Below are 19,586 nucleotides of genomic sequence, written 5' to 3' on the forward strand. Positions count from 1 at the left end.
TAAAATCAAACGTTCTAGGATTCTAATCTCACTCTGCTAGTGTCTATGTCTAGATTCACATCTCCTCCTGGACAATATGGCTGGCAGCGCCCTGCTGGTATGGTGATCCAAGAGGCCCAGTCAGGACAGGATGCGGGAGGATGTTCTGCAGTTCATGGGAGTGCCATTCCTTGGTGCTTTCTCTTCCCTTGACCTTCTTGGTGCCTGCAGTTGTGATGGGGCTTCAAGGGAGGGCAAGATTCTTAGGACAAATACCAAGAAGAGAGAAGAACACCAACGAAGACCCAGATTCTGAAGTTCAGAATGGACTTTGAAACCCATGTTCTTGGTTTTCCAGATCAAGACCCTTGAACCAGTGAACCTGTAAGGCCCGTGTTTTAATCGTAGATCCTGAGAACATGTGGGACAAGCTTTCCCTCTCTGAAGGCTGGTGAAGAGGGAGCCCAGACAGAGAAGCAAGAGATGAGCATGGTGGAGTATGTTCTGGACCTACTCCCTCAAGGGGCACCGTGGGGCTTATGTATGTGGCTTTGGGGAAACGGAACCCTCCCTTGCTTGGCCTTTGGGATTCAGGATGTGTGTACTGAATACTCACGCCTGTGTAGTTTGGTAGTGGTAATGTTTCTGTCTCTCTCCTCTGCTCAGGGGGTTCTGTGGTAACAGAGGACAAAGCAAGCTGAGAGAAGCATCCTATCACTTGTATTGGATGGAAGATGCCCCTGACAGCTGAGGATCTTCAGTGGAGGAGTTAGAGGGGAACAGAGAGAGAGAGAGAGAAGACAAGCCTACGAAGGCCTGGTCATTAAACATAGAGAGTGATAGAGTGAACAGTGGTCCAATTCTGACATTGATGTGGAGGGCTACACCTTCCCATGGGACTTGCCAAAGTCAGGGGCATTGGTAAATTCTCTGAGGAACAAATCACAAATATCTCTGTGCTGGTTGATCTTATTCCAAGTATTCTAAAACCCTACAGAATGGAAACCAAGGAAAGAAGTCAAGTTTAATCATATTAAACTACACACACACACACACACACACACACACACACACACACACACATATACATATACACACATACATATATGTATAAAGAAGTGACTCTTCTAGCACACTGGGCCAGTGATCTGAAGTTTGACCCATGACCCACAATATGACTGTGTTTACTAAGTGTTGGCTATTGTCATTTGACAGTAGATTGTGTCTCTTCCTGACTAGACTTCAGGTGGCAGTGTTAGCCTCTGCTGGGGTCTGCAGCCATTTTCAGAGACAAGAACCCTGCTGCTCCTGTGCTTCATCTCAGCAAGGGATGTGGTCATGTCACACGTGTCACTCATGTCGAGAGGAGATTCAGGAAGTGGAAATGAATGTTGAGAAGAGTCGAGCTTCTCTGGGGGTCGTAAGGTCAACCCACAGGCTCAGCCCAGCATCTAGCACCTTTTTAGGCTTTACTTACTTACTCAATGTTTAATTAATCAATTATTTTTTTTTTGAGATAATGTTTTTCTGTGTGGCCCTGGCTGACCTGAAACTCACTTGGTAGACCAGGCTGACTTTCAACTCAGAGATCTGCCTGCCTCTGCTGCCGCCCTCCCCACCCACCTCCGCCACTTGCTGGCATTAAAGGCGTGTGCCACCAGTATTTGTTTTTTGCTCCCCTTTTTAGGTTCTTAATTAAAGCATGAGATGGATGGCTGTAGAATACATATCTTTATGTTGAACGGCAAAGAGTTAAAATGTGGACCATGGTGCCGAGTGAGCAGTAACTGGTGGGCTCTTTTGCCTCCGACCCTTGCTTATCTGAGAGCTCAGGAACGTCTTCAGTCAGGTTAGGGCATGGCATGGAGGAAGGGTACAGATGGGAAGATGATTCAAGTACAACTGCACACCACACACAAGACCCACATGTGGCTCACAGCGTGCTTTTTATATCATGGGTGAATCTCAAATGCGTGACTCAAGCCTTAGCTGATCATCTCCATCCCAGAACCAACTGTGTTGTGTCCGGTACTAGCTCTTTTCTTTCCTCCACCTCCTGGTTGCCATGGGAACCCTCCACTGGACCCGACTCTGAGATGAACCACAGTACTCTCCGTATGGATCGCATTGGGTTCTTGTGCTGTGTGCGTATCCTGTGAGCATCACTGGCTGGATGTTGGCTCCGTGTCCAGCTCTCAAGCTGAGCACATCCCTCTGTTGCTGGTGGGTAGGAGCTTGAAGGCAGAGAGCTGCTGGGAGGGGTTGGGGCGGAGCAAGAGCATAGAGCGGCAGCTTGGTGAGGGTCTGTGGACCCCGTGAGGAAGAAACGGGATCAGAACTATCCCCACTCCCGTCTATCCCCCTTGCTGGTTTCTCTTGTGTATAGACCGACAGACACAGGTCTGAAATCTGAGTATGTGCAGGACACCAGCACTAGGGCAGGGGCATGAAGCAGACACCAGCAACACGCTCTGCTTGCCTGGGGTCCTTAGCTGACACCCAGCTCGTCTAGGCTGAAGGAGGAGCAAATCTCATTAGCTGGGCCTCTCCTTCCAGGAGTCATAAATCAAAAATGTTCTGGTCTCAACCCCAACTGGCACCACAATGTAATTTACTTTTAAGCAGACAAATGAGTATTTTGTATAAAAATCATTCTCCTTTAAATATTAAGGGGGTGGGGCTTTCCTATTTTCTTTCCAGTGGCTTTTATTATGTCTTGAGGGCAAAGACTTCCAATTTCAGGATGGAAATCAATGAGAAACATGATCGAATTTCAGAAACACGGTGTTACAGCCGGTGGTTTTGGACTGTGTCCGGAATTCCAAAGGCTGTATTCATCTCTCTCCACAACACACACTGACTCCTTGAGCCAACATAATCCAGTATTTCTTTATGTCAGTGATGTGCACGCCCTTTTGAGGGCAGAGACATCTTGATATAAGCAAATATTTTTTTGTATTTTCTTGCACCACTCTGTGACTCGTGGTAAAGGAATGAGTGAACTCAGCTTGAGTAAACAACTAAACAGATAGATAGATAGACAGACAGTGAGAGACAGAGAGACAGAGGAGAGGGGAGAGAAGGAAGAGATAGAGTGAATAAGGGAGAGAGACAGAGAGAGAAGAGAGGAGAGAGACAGAGAGGAGAGAGAGACAGACAACAAGGAGATAGAGACAGACAGACAGAAATGTATATATATATATATATATATAGAGAGAGAGAGAGAGAGACAAAGAGAGAAGAGAGAGAGGAGAGAGACAGAAAGACAAGGATATAGAGAGAGACAGAAAGATATATAGATATATATATATATATATATATATATAGAGAGAGAGAGAGAGAGAGAGAGAGAGAGAGAGAGAGAAGCTGTGATCATGTGATCGTTTAAACTTGGGAGCCTCAAGAGGTCAAGTAAAAGTCCAGGGTGTCCTTAGGAGATGAAGAAAGGTAAGATTCAAGTGATCCTCTCTCTCCTCCAGCCCAAGCAAGATGCCCAAAGGAAAGAAGGCCAAGGGGAAGAAGGTGGCCCTGGCCCCCACCATAGTCAAGAAACAGGAGGCCAAAAAGTTGGTCAATCCTTTGTTTGAGAAAAGGCCTAAGAACTTCGGCATTGGGCAGGACATCTAGCCCAAAAGAGATCTCACACGCTTCGTCAAATGGCCCCGCTACATCAGGCTGCAGTGGCAAAGAGCCATCCTCTATAAGCAGCTCAAAGTATCTCTTGCCATCAACCAGTTCACCCAGGCCCTGAACAGGCAGACAACGACTCCGCTGCTTAAGCTTGCCCACAGGTACAGGCCAGAAACAAAGCAGGAGAAGCAAAGGCTGCTGGCCCACGCTGAGAAGAAAGCTGCAGACAGAGGGGACCTCCCAACTGAGAGACCACCTGTCCTCCAAGCAGGGGTCAATACAGTCACCACCTTGGTGGAGAAAAAGAAGGCTCAGGTGGTGGTGATTGCCCATGATGTAGACCCCATTGAGCTGGTGGTTTTCCTGCCTGCCCTGTGTCGAAGGATGGGAGTGCCCTACTGCATCATCAAGGGAAAGGCCAGGCTGGGGCGCCTGGTCCACAGGAAGGCATGCACCACTGTTGCCTTCACACAGATTAACTCGGAAGACAAGGGTGCTCTGGCTAAGCTGGTGGAAGCTATTAGGACCAATTACAATGACAGATGTGACGAGATCCGCCGCCACTGGGGAGGCCACGTCCTGGGTCCTAAGTCTGTGGCTCACATTGCCAAGCTGGAAAAGGCAAAGGCTAAAGAACTCGCCACCAAACTGGGTTAAATGTACACTTAAGTTTTCTGTACATAAATATAATTACAAAATTATCTTCCATCAAAAAACCAAAATAGATGCAAGTGATCTAATAGGACAAGATTTCTCTCCAGATCAAAGTTAACAGCCAGAAGTCTGTTCATAGTCAGTTCTGGATAGAAGACAAAATGTTCCCTGAATTGTGAGCCTTCCCTGCTCTCACCTCAATAAAGTTTTGAAATTTCAAAAAACTAAGACTCCTGGAAGCAAGCTTTCAGGAGATGTCATGCTACAGAAACTGGGAGAGCGAGAGAACGAGAGAGCAAGAGAGAGAGAGAGAGAGAGAGAGAGAGAGAGAGAGAGAGAGAGAGAGAGAGAGAGGAGAGTGACCCCCCCATCTTGTGTGTAACAGGATTTCAGACTTGCTTCTTTTGAGGGTCAGTCCTCTGTCCCTCATATCCCTGGTGACCACACACCATGTTCATGTAAGGCCTGGGTCCTGCACTCTCCTGTGTACCTCAATGGCTGCCCACACCTTTGTCCAGAATCACTTTAAGCTCTTAGACTTTGGATCCTGTCTGTTTCTTGTCAGGCTCCTAGAAGTGCTTGACATACACAGGTCACTGTTACCATGGAGACAGTAAAGGAGAGCAACTCTCGGAAGTCCCCCTGAGAGGATGTGGCTGACTAGGTGACTCTTCTTTGGGTTAAAACATGGATGTTGATGGATGCTTGCCTATATTTGAGGGGGATTAAATGCGTCCATGTAAGAAGTGCGGCTTCGTCCTTGAGCGATGTTAGAGCTGGATTTTCTGTCTCAGTGCTGTGATGCTGAGCCCGAGTACCATCCCAACACACAGAAAACAGAGGCCTCAAAGCTTTGGAATCTGCAGCTTAAACTGCCTCAGCTCCTGCCAGCCCTTAGAGTGCGAGTTTCTTGGCTCCATGGCCTCTGAGTCCAAGGCAGTCATTCTCAACCTGTAGTTCACGACTCCTTTGGAGGTCGAATGATCCTTTCACAGGGGTCACATATCAGATATCCCTCATATCAGATATCTACATTTCAATTCCTAATAGTAGCAAAATTATAGTTATGAAGTATCAGGGCAATCATTGTGTGGCTGAGGGCCACCCCAACATGGGGGACCGATTTAAAGGGTCACAGCATTAGGAAGGTTGAAAGCCACTGTTCTAAGGGGATATAGTCTCTGGGAAGCTCTGGCAAGATCTGGCAGGCCAGTTCCCTCCCTCCCTGTTGGGGTATGGGTAATAACAGGATTCTACTGAAGGCCTCAGGTCTTGCTGCGCAGCACTGGTCCACAGCAGCCTGAGTCTCTGGGTTCTGCCCTTTAGTTTCAGGATGGCCATAGGCTTCCTTCTTGGAGCAGCCTATCCTCTCTCCCCATGTCTCTAAACCTTTACCATACCTATATGACCAGCCCTATGACAAAACACGCTGACAGGGAGGGGCTGTGACAGGAAGAGTGAACAAACACCAGCAAGTGAGCCTGAATTTGTTTTCAAATTCAGAACCCAGAGCTGGGGAAGGTTATGACGCCAAGATAAAACACCTCAAGTCCAGGCGTGGGAAGGTGGGAGGGTTGTTCTTCATTTCTCTTGAAAAATGAGGATCATTAAGAATAGGGAATGAGACAGAAAGCCAAGGTGGTGCTCTTGGGTTTAGTCAGCATTCTGGGAGAGTTGAGAAGACCTCCAGGAGAAAATGGCAACATAGAGTGTTGGGTGACTTGGACAGGCAAGGCGGCCTCAGATCTCAAGCTTTTCAGATGGGGCAGCAGGGGGCAGAGTAGTCATTCATGAATGGCTGTGCTCAGAGATTAGTAGGAGGTAGGCGTGGGATGGGAATTTCCAAAGACCTTGGCTTTTTTTTTTTTTTAACCAAACTGGGTGTCAGAGTGGCCTTGAGGAAGCTGTGGTCATGCCCACTCTGAAAAACTCTAGAACTGAAGGATGCCTCTACTGAGGGACACCTGCTGCTCCAGGCAGACGGGGAGAATAAAGGGACTCTGCCTCGTCCTACTTCCAACTTGCCATCAAGACCCCTTGGGTGTCACAGACTTCAAGCCTAAGTCTTTGCCTCTTTTGGATCTGGGCTGCTATGGCTGCCTTGGACAACAGGATATGGTGACATAGTGTGTTAGCATCTGTGACATCTTCCTTTATCACTTGACTGGATTTAGAATCTCCCAGGAGACACAATGTTCAGTGTATGTATGAGTGTGAGTCCAGAGCCTTCTAACGAAGGAGGAAAGGCTAACCCTAACTGCGGGCAGCACTGTTCTATAGGCTAAGATCTTGGACTGAGTAAGAACACTGAAGAAGAACGGGAGTGGAGCCCTAGCACCTCTCTCTCTCTCTCTCTCTCTCTCTCTCTCTCTCTCTCTCTCTGCATCCTGATTGATAACACAAGTGACCGGCCACTTCCTGTTTGTATTACCTCTCCTTCCCAATCCCAGTGGACTTTGTTCTCTTAAACAATGGCTCAAAACAAATCCTTCCTCTCTCGACTTGTCCTGTACTTGGTTGAAGCAATAAGAAATGCACTGGTTCTGTGTTAGGCCATTTAAGAGGGGGCTGGTGACCCCAGCCTTGGTTTCCTGGAGTCCCAAATTGTTACATAAAAAGCCAGACTGTAAAACTGAAGAAAAGCCTTGGAGACTTCCTGGGGAGAGTGCCTTGGCATTGCAGATTCTTAGCTGTCCCCGACAAGGTATTGGACATGAGACCACGCGGGGTCCAACTGTTCCTCACTGCGTGGCACCAGTAATGTGGCACGGACCAGAGGCATCACTCAGCTGCGCTCTGCCCACAGTTCTGACCATCAGTCTGCAGTAGATGCTCCCCAAAGGTGGTTAAGCTTACAGTGACAGGGAGCTGAGAATCTCCTATGGAGGGTTTCTTGGGCAGACACCAGCTGGGAGAGAAGATGGGGAACGTAGGCTATCAGAGCAGCCCAGCATATCACAAACACTCACGATAGAGTCAGTTCTACCCTATCTTGGGTGTAAGTGAGGGAGAGATCGAAATGGCTTTCCTTACATAGCCCAGGCTGGCTTGGAGCACATGATCTCCAAAGCACTAAGCATAAAGGCATAAGCTGCCCAGCTCCCAGTTTATTCCTTGCATGCTTGACATTCCTTCTGGGAAAACGGACAAGCTGCTCCTTATATATGTACACTGCCCACTAAAGCTGTTGCCCATGACTAGGTTCCTGGTAACTGGCTGACCTGGGATGGCCACGTCACTCAGGGATGTGTTACCACAGCAATGTGAAGAAGGCACAATGGCTGAGGTCTCACCCTTGCAGAGTGAGGACCCCTAGTGCCAGGCCTGTCTGCCCCCTTCTTCCTGTCTCTCGCACCAGACCTTACTCCTGCTCGTGCCCCCATGTCGTCTTTTGCAGAGTGGTTGTGGCAACAGTCTAGAAGCTTCCTTCCAAGTACAGATCTTTTTAAAATTCCCTGCCCTGTGGTGAAACCATCGGTCAATGGGCAGGATGACTGGCAGGTCTGTGAGAGATGTTTCTGGAATAAGATTTTTTCCCCCACAGCAGGAACGTGGTGATTAAACTTTGTTACAGCTGGGGGAACAGTTTCCCCAAGCAGACTGTCAGCTCGCAGAGCACAGTGCAATCAATATTGGAGTGGAAATACAGCCCAGTCCCAGGCAGGCAGTGTGCCCACTCTTCTAGCACGGAAAGCCAAGCCTTCCTTCTACTCTGACGCAGTGAGCAGGCTGGGCACGTAGAGAAATGATCTGCAGCACTTTCTATGTTACTGACGGCCTGCCCTTCCCTGGAGGACCTGCTCTCCTGCAGGTGGACATAAGCACTACTTCAGATGGCTCTGTCCAGATGTCTGTCTTCGATGTTGCTTAAACACGTATGACTTAAACCACAGTGCAATGGGATCAGGGGAGAGGCTGGCTGGGCTTTCAAAGCCAGGCTCCTGAAGAAGGTGCTACCTGCCCTGCCCGGCTTCTATGTCCTCTTCTGCCTTGAGCACCTCACCGGGCTGAGCATGACCTGCATATCAGCACCAATGTGCACCAGACATGCGTTCCTTCTCTATGATACAGTCGCAAAGAAACCCCAACATTAGCCTTTATACATTTAAAAACAAAACAAAACAAAACAAAACGATTTTTCCTTGCTGGGGTTGGAGGAAAAGAAATGGTTTGGTTGGGTGTATCTCCAGTTGGTTTATTTACATATATCATATTTTAAGGATGATTTAAAAGATAATAAGGATAATTTCCACCGTACTCAATTTTTATGTGTTGACTGTCGTTACCGAGCTCGTTACTTCATAATCTTTTCCCAAGCTAACGCAAAAAGGTTTTTATTTTGGGGGAATAGCAAAGTGGATCTCAGCTCATTTTTAAATCGTCCTGAGCCTCAGACGGACAAGCTCTGCGGACATGGCTTTATACACACGCTGTAACCAGTTCCAAAGCAGATGGTCACGACCTGATCGAATGGGCACGCTCTTACTGTATTCTGAAAAAGCACAAGGAAAGGTTCTTTTCACACCATTAACCAGGTATTTTTAATCTCAGCCATGGACTTAAATGCTAAAGCGGAGACTCTCAGATCACTGTGCAATTTAGTTGCTGGCACGGTCTCTGCCAATGGAGGGCTGCGCTAGTTTGACCATGGGTGGACCTGAGCCAAGTGTGGACCCTTGACATCCAGGTAAATTGTGGACGGTATCTGCAGAGGGAAAAATAATGAGGAAATCCAGCGGCAACTGGAAAGAATACTTTGTTTTAAGTAATATGTTTTACCCTCATTAAATGCATTAATATTCATGAATAATGGATTATGTGCATATAAAAATTTCCTACTTTAATGACCCAGATTCAACCAAGCCTCCCTTTCCTAATGGGTGCTCATCTTCAATGTATGGCTAGAGTAGTGCTGGGTACAACTTAGGAACGTATTTCCTCTTGAGTGTGAGTGTGTGTGTGATATGAGACCTTCTAAGCCTTCCCTATCTTTTGCCGTCTGGGGTGTCACCATGCACTTGAATCCCTGTGCCTGGCACACGGTTGCTGCCCGGTAACAACAAATGGAGTGATGGCGCTCAGGCGATGCCTGGGACATCAGGCAGAGGAGCCCAGAGAAGTCTGTCACACTGACCATAGAGCCCAAGCCAGCCTTCCCGAGGAGGGGAGACTGAGCAAAGCTCCACACTGGGGGATGGGGGGCAGAGGGCATTAAAGAGGCAGCTGGAGAAAGACACAGGTATTTGTGCAGAGCCAGGAAGGTGAGAGGGGCTGTGCATTGTCCTCAAAAGATCCATTGCTGAGTGGGAGGGACCCCTGTGGTCTTCTCAGACTAATACGGCCTTCACGCACTGCCCCCTCAAATGCTTCTAGTAAAATGGTGCTCCCTGGTCAACACATGGGGTCCATGCAGCCCTACGTGAACTGGTGAAGCAGAGTTACCGGTATCTGCTAACGGTCTGGGAGGCCACACCGGAAATTATATATTCCATTCTGGCAAGCATGCAGGCTGTACCCCTTCACCAAAATGGTAGGAACCAGAAGGCCTTTGGGTTTTGATTTCTTTTCTTACAGGAATGGGATATTTGCAATTACACTAGGGGGTTTTGTCTGGACATCACAACTTACCTAACTGTAAAGCCTACTTCCCATACACCATATACATACAGACTAAGAGTAATTTATGACATAATTTTAAACTTTTTGCACGTGAAACACTTTGCTGCTGTGGAACTTTCCCCTGTGGCATCAGCAGAGAGTTCCAAAGTTTGAAGCATTTGCACTTGGGACTGGAATGCTCAGCTGATATGGGAAATTGGTGGTACAGCCATAGGTTAAAACAACTGGGGGTGGAAACAAGAGAATGAGAATGTTCTTGGGGATGCTGGGTCACTCTGGACATCCACGTGAGGACCTCTTGCTGCCCCCTACGGGGATGCTCTGGGCTTAGATAGGTAGAGCTGATTTTGCTCACCTGGCACAGCCTATGGAGTTCCACATGCATTTGTAACTGCACGAGGCACAAGGTGCTTCGTACTTCATACTCGGAAGTGTCTCACCCCTCTGACATATGACAGGATGCCAAATTCATACGCCAGTCTCTGTCCCTCTTGGGTGGTGTGGGAAGAGAATGGGCCCCGAGCTATGCGTCTTTCCTCGTCTTCTCCCATGGCGGTCCTCCTGTGATCTGCCTAACCCTGCCTGTCTGGAGCTCCAGCCTCTGCACTCCTGTGAGCCGTCACCCCTGGGGTGGGTGGAGGCAGCCCTCCCTCTTCAGGCCTTCATTGCCTCAGCTGTCCGATCCTGAATCCCCGAAAGCCTACTGAGGAACAACATCCTGGCAGATTGCCTTCCAGAATGTGGCCCCGTGTCCTGAAGCTCTAGGAAGGCTTCTGTTCGTTGTGCAGGGGTGAGGTATGATGGTGCAGAGCGGTGGCAGGGAGAGCACCCAGCAGTTGCATAAACACTCAACACTCCTGTTCCCTCATCTGTAAAATGGGGTAACCGTACTGATTTTTACCACGGGGTATTTTAGTGACGCGGGCAGAGATGAGGTTCACAAAGGAAGTACCAGAAGCCATAGGCGTGTGAGTGATGCTAGTTTCTCACTGTCCCAGCAGGGGGCGCTTGAGTCTGACAATAAAGGTCAGCACGCGCGATGACCTTTAACTTCTTGTCCACCCTTGAGCCCACATCCTATGTGGGCAATGTTGCTTTTCCCCCATTTCTGGCTACCGCGGATAAAACCCGTTGCTGCTCCGTCTCTTACTCTTGCCCCCCGCCCCCGGAAGTTCCCTTTCCCCCAGCTCAGCCAGCTCAGCAGTGAAAGGCAGAAGCTTCGCCCTGCTCTTTGTGTCTTGCTTTCGCCTTTCCTCCCCCACTGCCAGCCCCCTTCCCATAGCTCACCCTGACAGCCACAAACGCCTATTTATTTGCCGGCTAACTTCCCGGTGGTTTAATATCCCCTTGAATTACTGTACAATCTCTTTCGAGTTATATTTGATTATTTTTCACATTTAAAAACATGAACACAATTACCCAGCAATGGCACGTGCCGTTACAGTCAGGAATAAAAAAGCGCGCATATGCATCTTAGACAAGTAGTCACTCCCTGGGAATTATGTCTGTGGTACGGAGGGAGGGCGCAGTGATAGGTGTCATATAAATGCATACGAGACAATAAATAGTTACAAAGGGAGAGGGTGCTGAATAATTAATCCGCCGCCTCTCCAGGAACGGTCTTTATAAATCTGTCCCCGGCGTTCATTTGTTTTTTTACGGATACAAATATTTAAAAGTAAAGAATAAGTAATGTCCAGGAAGGAGACATAAAAAGGAAAAAAAGTCAGCAGGGGGGAGGTAGAGGATTATCGATGGCAAAGGCTCCGAGACAGCTGTAACATTCACGAGTGCCATTTGCTAAGGAGGTGAGGGGTGGAGAGGGAGGAAGTGCGGTTAAGGGGACAGCATTGGATCGCAGGCCCGTCGAAGCGCTTGGAATTCCTGCCAGGTTGATATTACCTGTGCTTCCCTGGGCCCGCCTGTCTACGTAGTCGGAGAAAGATCTCCAGGAATATACTTATAACGTTCTAGAACCCACATCCCTTCCTCTGGGAAGATGGATCTTTGAGGATCTCAGGACAAGATTGGAATTAAGATTGCGTCCCTGTCTGTGACAGGCGTTTGCTGCCTCTGCAGGAGACTTTTCTGCCTCCACAGTCCTGACCGTTAGTCCTGCCCTGCGTAGTCCACGGTCTCTAGCTGTACTTAAGTCATGTGATCTCTCTCTCTCCTCTCTTTCTCTCTCTCTTCTTTTCTCTCTTTTACACACACACACACACACACACACACACACACACACACACACACACACACACAGAGAAGCCCTACATCAGACGAAATCCAACTCTACTCTCCCCTCTACATGTCCTAAACACTGGCGATATAAACTTCCATTTAAAAGCTCCCCATTAAGCTCCATGGGTCAGTAATGTTTGCCTTAGTGGGAGATGTGATCACTCTTTTCTTTGTGTATTTCCACTTCACATTTTTAAAAATATTAGATTCACACTTTACTGCTGTCTGCCTCTGTCTGTCTGTTGCTGTCTCTCTGACTCTGTCTCTGTCTGTGTTCATGCGTGCATGTGTCTGTATGTACACAAAGGCACGTTCAGGCCACTGATAGATACCGGGTGTGTTTCTCTGTCATTTCATGTTATTTTTGAGACAGGGTCTCTCACTAACCCTGGAGCTCACGAATTTGGCTGGACACAGCCAGCCAGCGGTAGAGGATTCTCCAGTTTCTGCCTCCCCAGCAATGGCAATCAGGGCCATGCAGCTGCACCTGCTTTTTACCTAGAGACAGTGGATCCCAAGCCAGGACCTCATGCTTACACGACCAGAACTTTATTGACTGAGCCATCCCCCGAGTCTCTGGGGCTTTTCTTTTTCGTTTGGGAGCCTAAGTCTAAGGTTTTGGTAAATACTAATTATTGAGTAGAGTTAATGGGCTGTGAAAGGGGACAACAGCTTAAGAGGATGTGTTGACTTTTCCTTTTTTTTTTTTTAAAGCTGACCTCCTTTGAATGAGGAATTCATGCACTGAACGCCAAAACATTTGTCTGAGAGGAGTCAAAGATGCACCTCTCCACGGGGGTGGGGGGTGGGGATGGAGACATGGACGTCTCGAGCACAGACGTCGGCGTAGCTTTGTCCATGATTGTTCAAAATGGGACAGCCTGAGTGTCCATGATGAGGTGAATGGGCAGAGAAACCGTGGTGTGCCCACACGGCGGGACACTGCAGGAAGTAGCCACGTGAAAGACCGACTCCAGAACATGTCAGTGAGTTATCTGGCCAGAAACAACCTGTTCACACAAAACTAGAGATTACCAAGCTCTACAGCACAAAAGCAGGGACCCTGTGATGGGACTGGTGGGTGGGAGGGACAGAGAAGGGGGAGAAAGGGTCAGGAAGAAATTTTGTGGGGTAATAAAGGTTTTCATATCATGGATTCTGTCTTACGTCAAAATGAATAAGATGGTAAACTTTAATAAGTACAGTTTAAAACACTCCAGTTAGATGTCATATATTTCTCTTTTAAAAAGAATATTAATTTTTTTTAATTTTTGTTGTTTTTTCTTATTCACTTGCCTGTGTACGTCTGGGGGTGTTTGCGCAGTGCACAGGTGTGTGGGTGTCCGTGGAGGCCACAGTGTGTTGATATTCATGAGCCTCTTGGTGTGGTGTGGGTAGGCAATTCCAGTCCTCTGAGAGAGCAGTAAGTGCTCTTAATCTCCAGGCCACTCTGCAGCCCTGGGCATTTCAGTCTTACGGGAAAGGTCCTTCATTTTATAACTCTTAACAGCTCTTAAAATCCCATTTTCTCTCTTGATTTTCTTTCATTTCCAGCTGTGAACCACAAAGTGCAGTCCAAATTCCCAGCCTCTGAGCCTGGCTAGATCCTTCCCCTCACCCTCAACTCCTCTTATCACCACCACCACAACCACCATCACCACCACCTCCATCACCACCACCACCATCACCACCTCCATCACCACCATCACCACCACCTCCATCACCATCACCACCACCACCTCCATCACCACCTCCATCACCATCATCACCATCACCACCATCACCACCACTCCATCACCACCTCCATCACCACCTCCATCAGCATCATCTCCATCACCATCATCACCATCACCACCACCTCCATCACCACCTCCATCACCACCTCCATCAGCATCATCTCCATCACCATCATCACCTCCCCACCACCTCCACCCACCACCACCATCACCACCACCTCCATCACCATCATCACCATCACCACCACCATCACCACCAACACCATCACCACCATCACCACCACCTCCATCACCACTCCCATCATCACCACCATCACCACCACCACCATCATCACCATCACCTCCATCACCTCCACTATCATCACCACCACCATCACCACCACCACCATCACCACCACCATCACCACCACCCCTACCTGTCATCATCTGCAGTATTTTGAAGTCCGACTCATTTTACAATGAACTAATCAGAGTGACCATTTCTGCCTAGCATGGGTTAGTAATGTAGGCAGGGGGTCAGTTTGAGTGACCTCTATGTATCCACCGATAGTGATACCTTGGTGGAGTTGACCTCCTCACCCTTAAGATTAGCTGTGTATCTGGATTCTTTTCTTCTTCCATTCAACTCACACCCATTCCTTTCCAGACTTGTTCATGAGAAAAGAAATCCAGAGACCTCCCCCTCACCTTCCTCCTGGCTCTCTCTGATTTCCCTGTTTCCTGAAAGCGGACGTACCTACCAATTACAACAGGGATCCCACTGGGATGGCGGGGTGTGTGCTGGGCAAGGCAGGGCATCCACAAACCTGGTAAGTGTCATGGTGTGGATGCTCTGGTGCTGAGGCCTCCTTACCCTTTCCATTTCACTTGCCCCTCTGTTCCTTTTCCCCTCTGAATCCTGGGCCTCACACCAGCAAAGTGCTATAGTGATAAACCACAGCCCCAGCCTGCTGCTGCTTAATGGATAGGGTCAGGAGTTTCCCCAAGGATAAGCCCTCAACTGTGACACCGCTGGCTCACCCTGGGTCACGTTCAACGTTTCTAGGCATTGTTAAAATATTTAACAAAAGGCACATGTCAATCTGCTTTCCTAATAATTATGTAAATCAATATATACATATAGTTATATGGAAGTAATAATTCCATATCAGTAAATATATATGTGTTTACGTGTTCTTGTCCCATATTCTTAGTCATTCTTCATTAGATTTCTTAGCTCTTGTCAGTGGGACGGCTGTAAAATTGCGACTCACCACATTTAATGACTATTTTAGAGCAATTTTAGGCTTGTAGTAAAACTGGGCAGAAAGTGCCACGTTCCTTAGCCCCTGTGCAAACTCGCCCACACTACGCTGCCCCCAGAGAGGTGCTTTTGCTGTAACTGAGTCTGTCAGCAGCAGCTCCTCATCCAAAGTCATGGTTTACACGGCTTTCTCTTTCTCAGTGGGGCTCTCTCTCTCTCTCTCTCTCTCTCTCTCTCTCTCTGGATAGCCACTGTAATGGCCGCAGGTTCACTTGCCTCTAAGTCTCTCCTGCTCTGTCTATTTACTGTCCATCCTGTTAACCTCTGATGGGTCCTAGTGCTTCTTGTGTCTCCATTTTGTCCTTTTCAGAATGTCATGTGGTTATAGTTGGATCAAAGAGGATGTGGTTTTTTTTTTTTCAAAGATGGATTTCCTTCACTTACAGTTGAGTGTTCTCTATTTCTTCTTGGTCTCAACAGCTCATACCCTTTTGCAGTGAATATTCATTCCCATGTCTGGCTCACCGATAGTTCATCTATCCACTGCCCACAGAAGGACATCTGGGTGCATTCAAAGCTTTTCAGTTATGTATAAAGCCTCTGTAAGCGGCTCCATGTAGGTTTTGTTCATGGCGGATGCAGCATTAAATGTTTTCAGTTCACTGGGGTAAGCATCAAGGAGCTGGATAGCTGGGATATGTGGGAAGGGGGCGATGAGCTTTGTAGGGAACTGGAAACTGCCTTCCAAAGTGGCTGTGCCAGTCTGCACCTGTGTCAGTGAGCCGGGCTTGCTGTCATCCCAGAATCTCACCAGACCTCGACACTGTCAGTGGATGTGGCTTTAAGAACTGTGGTGGTACCCGGTTGCCTTGGTGAACCCGTCAGTGACAAGGGAGATTGAAACTGACGATGCACACTTTCCTAGCTGCCCAGAACTTTCGTTCACATTTGAATTAAGCGGCTCTTGATGTTGAACTTAAAGAGTTCTTTGTATGTGTTGGACAATAAATAGCTCTTTATTAGATGTGTCTTCTGCGTATGTCTCCTCCTGGTCTATACTTGGTCTTCTTGTATTTTCTCAGAGGCTTTTCAATTTTAATGATGTCCCACTTACAAAGTTTTTTCCCCCTTAGGTCTTTGCTCTGTTGCTGTATCTAGAACACCGCTGCCTTGCTCGAGGTGACTGACCTGTCTTTTCTCTTACGTTACATCGAGAAGATCGTGAGTTTGAGCTTTACATTAGGTCTCTAAGGTTGTGATCTGTTTTAAGTTAATTGCTGAGTAATGAGTGAAATCTAGATTTTTTTTCCTGTATGTGAAGTCCAGCCGCTCCAGCATTATTTGTAGAAATGGCTGACTTTTGTCTTTGCTCCATTGACATCGATGTAGTTCTTCTTCTTGATGTTCTCTTCCGTTCATTTCTAGTGTTTTTCCTCATCGATATCATAGCGTATTTATTATTGTAGCCTTGCAGCCAGTGCTGGACCCTACTAGGGCCAGCCTCCAATTCTGTTCTTCTTTAATCCTGGGTCTTTAATTTTTCCACAAAAACTTCAGAAGTCTGTGGGTGTACACAGAGTATCTTTCTAGGGTTGTATAGAGCCCTCAATCCAGCCATGAGGAATGAACGTTTTCTTGTTTGTAATCACGGAGCACCTCTTCATATTTCTTGATTCTTCCATATTTTTATGAGTGTTTGAGTTTCCCCAGTCAGACTCATGCTTTCACCTTAGGATGCTGCGTGAGTGGTGATGGTCCTTTAATATCATGCCCCCTGTGTTCGTTCTTGGTGCACAGACCAGGAACTGGCTTTTGGGCATTAGTTTTTTTGACATGCCACCTTACCACCACCATTTCTGTTTCTTCCTTCAGATTCTGTTCCAAAGAAACCACGCCGTCTGTGAGCAGCGATGGCTTTGATTTCCCTTTCCCACTTTTCATTCCTTTCCTTACCTCCCCACCCCCTTGCATTAGCTAGGTTTCCAGCACATACACACACTCACACGCGCACAGCACATGCACGCACACGCAAACACACACAAAGTGGTGGCGGGACATTCATAAGTTGCTCCCGACCTTCACAGGAAAGCCTCTCAATATGAATACAGTGTGAACTGTGGTTTATTATTTTTTTAAATAGGGTTTCTTTATCAGGGCAAGAAAACTCTCTTCTGTTCCCAGTTTGCTGAGAGATGCTTTTGTTTATCGTTAACAGGTGCTGAATATTTATCAAATATTCCCCACGCCGATCAGTATACATTTCTTATTAAGGTGATATGGTGGATTGTATTCATGATTTGTGGCAGTTAAATCAGCCTTCCATGCTAGGGGAAGTCTCATTTGATTGAAGTATATGTTTCTTAGAGGTGGTTGGATTCGGCTTATTAATATTTTGTTATCTATGTGCGTGAGAGATACTTGGCTGCAGCTGTCTTTTCTGATAGTGTCCTTGTTTGATTTTGATATTAGGGCAAGAGACAATAAGAAATATTTTTCCTTTCACTTCATATTCTGAAAAGAACCAGAGGAGATAGATTTCTTCTATAAACAGTGGAATTAGCCAGTGAACCCATCTAAGCTAGCTGTTTTTGTTTTTGTTTTTGTTTTTTTTTTCATTTTGCAAGCTGATTTTTTTTTTAAATTCAATTTCTTGACAGATGAAGATTCATTCATGTTGTGTATTTTCTTGTACGTGATTTTGACTCATTGTATCTTTTGAAGAATCAGTGCATTTTGCACAGTTTATCAAATTTGTGGGCATAGAGCCGTTTACAGTATTTCCGTTTTAGTCTACAACGTGATCTATCGGTAATCCTTTCTGATCTTCCTAACTCGGGTCTTTCCTTTTGCCTTTCCTACCTGGCTCTATGGCTACTGGTGTTGCCTTTGCAAAGAACCAGCTTTGGGGTTTTATTAATTTTTCTCATGTTGGCTTCCTGTTTCCGATTGAACAGACGTATGATCTAATTTTTATTATCCCTTCCTTTCTGCTTTTTAGATTGATATTTAATTATTTTTCCTAAGCCACATTCAGTGTTATAAATGCTCTGCAGATGACCCTCTCTGCTGTGCCTTAAGCATTCTGTCTTGTGTTTCCATCTCTCTTTAGCTCAAAACAGTGGTAAATTCCTCCTGTGGCTTCCTTTTGGACCCATGTGTTATTCGGTGAAGTGTTGTTTAATCTCCAAGCATTAAGGATCTTCTGGGACCTCTTTGTTATTGATTTTTGGTTTAATTCTGGACTGGTTTGGGAACAGACACGATAGAATTTATATTATTTCAGATGTGTCAGGATGTGTTTTAAGGTCCCAAATGTGGCCTTGTGCCTGATGATGTGAGTGGAAACAGCCTGAGATCTCTTCATCTGGTGCGACCGGTCCACAGCAGTCCACTGCGCCCAGCTGAAGGACGGCGCCATTAAATTTGACTGTGTCCTCACGTGTTTCTCCAGAGGGATCGGACATTTGTGGGAGTCACATGTTAAAGTTTCCAACTGGAACTGTGGCTTGCTGCTGCTGGTGCTGCTGCTGTTCCTGCTGCTGCTGCTGCTGGTGGTGGTGTTGCTGCTTGTCCACCATGCATTTTGATGCTGTGTTATTAGGCATTCACTCCCTAATGACCGTCAGTCTATGTCCTCTTGGATATCGAGACTTTATTGACATGTCACACTCCCCCTTTTTTTTCCGGAGCTGGGGACCGAACCCAGGGCCTTGCACTTGCTAGGCAAGCGCTCTACCACTGAGCCAAATCCCCAACCCCGTCACACTCCTTTTTATCCCTGATAACATCCCTCCTTGGTCTAGAACCTTCATTAGTTACCCCTGCTTTCTTGGATTGCTATTAGCAGGGTGTGCCCCCCACCTTTTGTCCTCTTCAAATCTGCTTCCAAAGCTTAGTTGAAGCAATCGTGTGACTGGTAATGGAGAGAGTCCTTCCTGGCATACACTCAGAACTCTGGATGCCCCAGGAGCAACCAGGGCTCTAATACTTTGGGAAATGCAGATCCATGGCTTCATGTTACCAGAGTCAGCGTCAGAAGCCTTGGGTCAAACACGGAAGTCTCAATGGGCTTTGCAGGAGTAAAGGTGCTCTTCCCAGGGAACTGTAAAGGCCTGGGCTTGCTCAGGTCTTTGTGGCCAGAACCCAGGTAGGGCTTGGAGACCTCTGTTCACATCTGAGGTCTCGCCGCCTTAGCACTGAGTCCTGTAAGACTAGAATCATTGCTGAGAGTCTCTTGAAGACCTGTTTAAGGCTTAAGGACAAAAAGCCCCAAGCTGAGGGCCTTAGAGAATCCCTGGGACCAGCGATGGTCGGATGGATGTGTCCTATCCCCTTAAAACATGAGGAAAAGAATTTGCACAGTGTTTAAGGACGTTTCCACTCCCTTCTAAGCAAGATACAGCTCTTCTCTGCCTCTGGTCCACACCAGAGTCACGGACCGGTTGTTCAGAGAGAACATGGGTTGAAAGATGGATTAACCCCACTTC

General features: G+C 47.2%; 1 protein-coding gene and 1 pseudogene across 3 annotated transcripts in view; one reads left to right on the forward strand and one right to left on the reverse strand.

Moving 5' to 3' along the window:
• Positions 1-19,586, reverse strand: part of Kcnip1 (potassium voltage-gated channel interacting protein 1) — a 368,390-nt gene that overhangs the window by 67,703 nt on the left and 281,101 nt on the right. The gene's annotated exons all lie outside the window — the stretch shown is intronic.
• On the forward strand, positions 3,469-4,266 carry LOC116910440 (annotated as a pseudogene).

The sequence above is a fragment of the Rattus rattus genome, chromosome 9, assembly GCF_011064425.1.
Source record: "Rattus rattus isolate New Zealand chromosome 9, Rrattus_CSIRO_v1, whole genome shotgun sequence".
Taxonomy (NCBI): domain Eukaryota; kingdom Metazoa; phylum Chordata; class Mammalia; order Rodentia; family Muridae; genus Rattus; species Rattus rattus.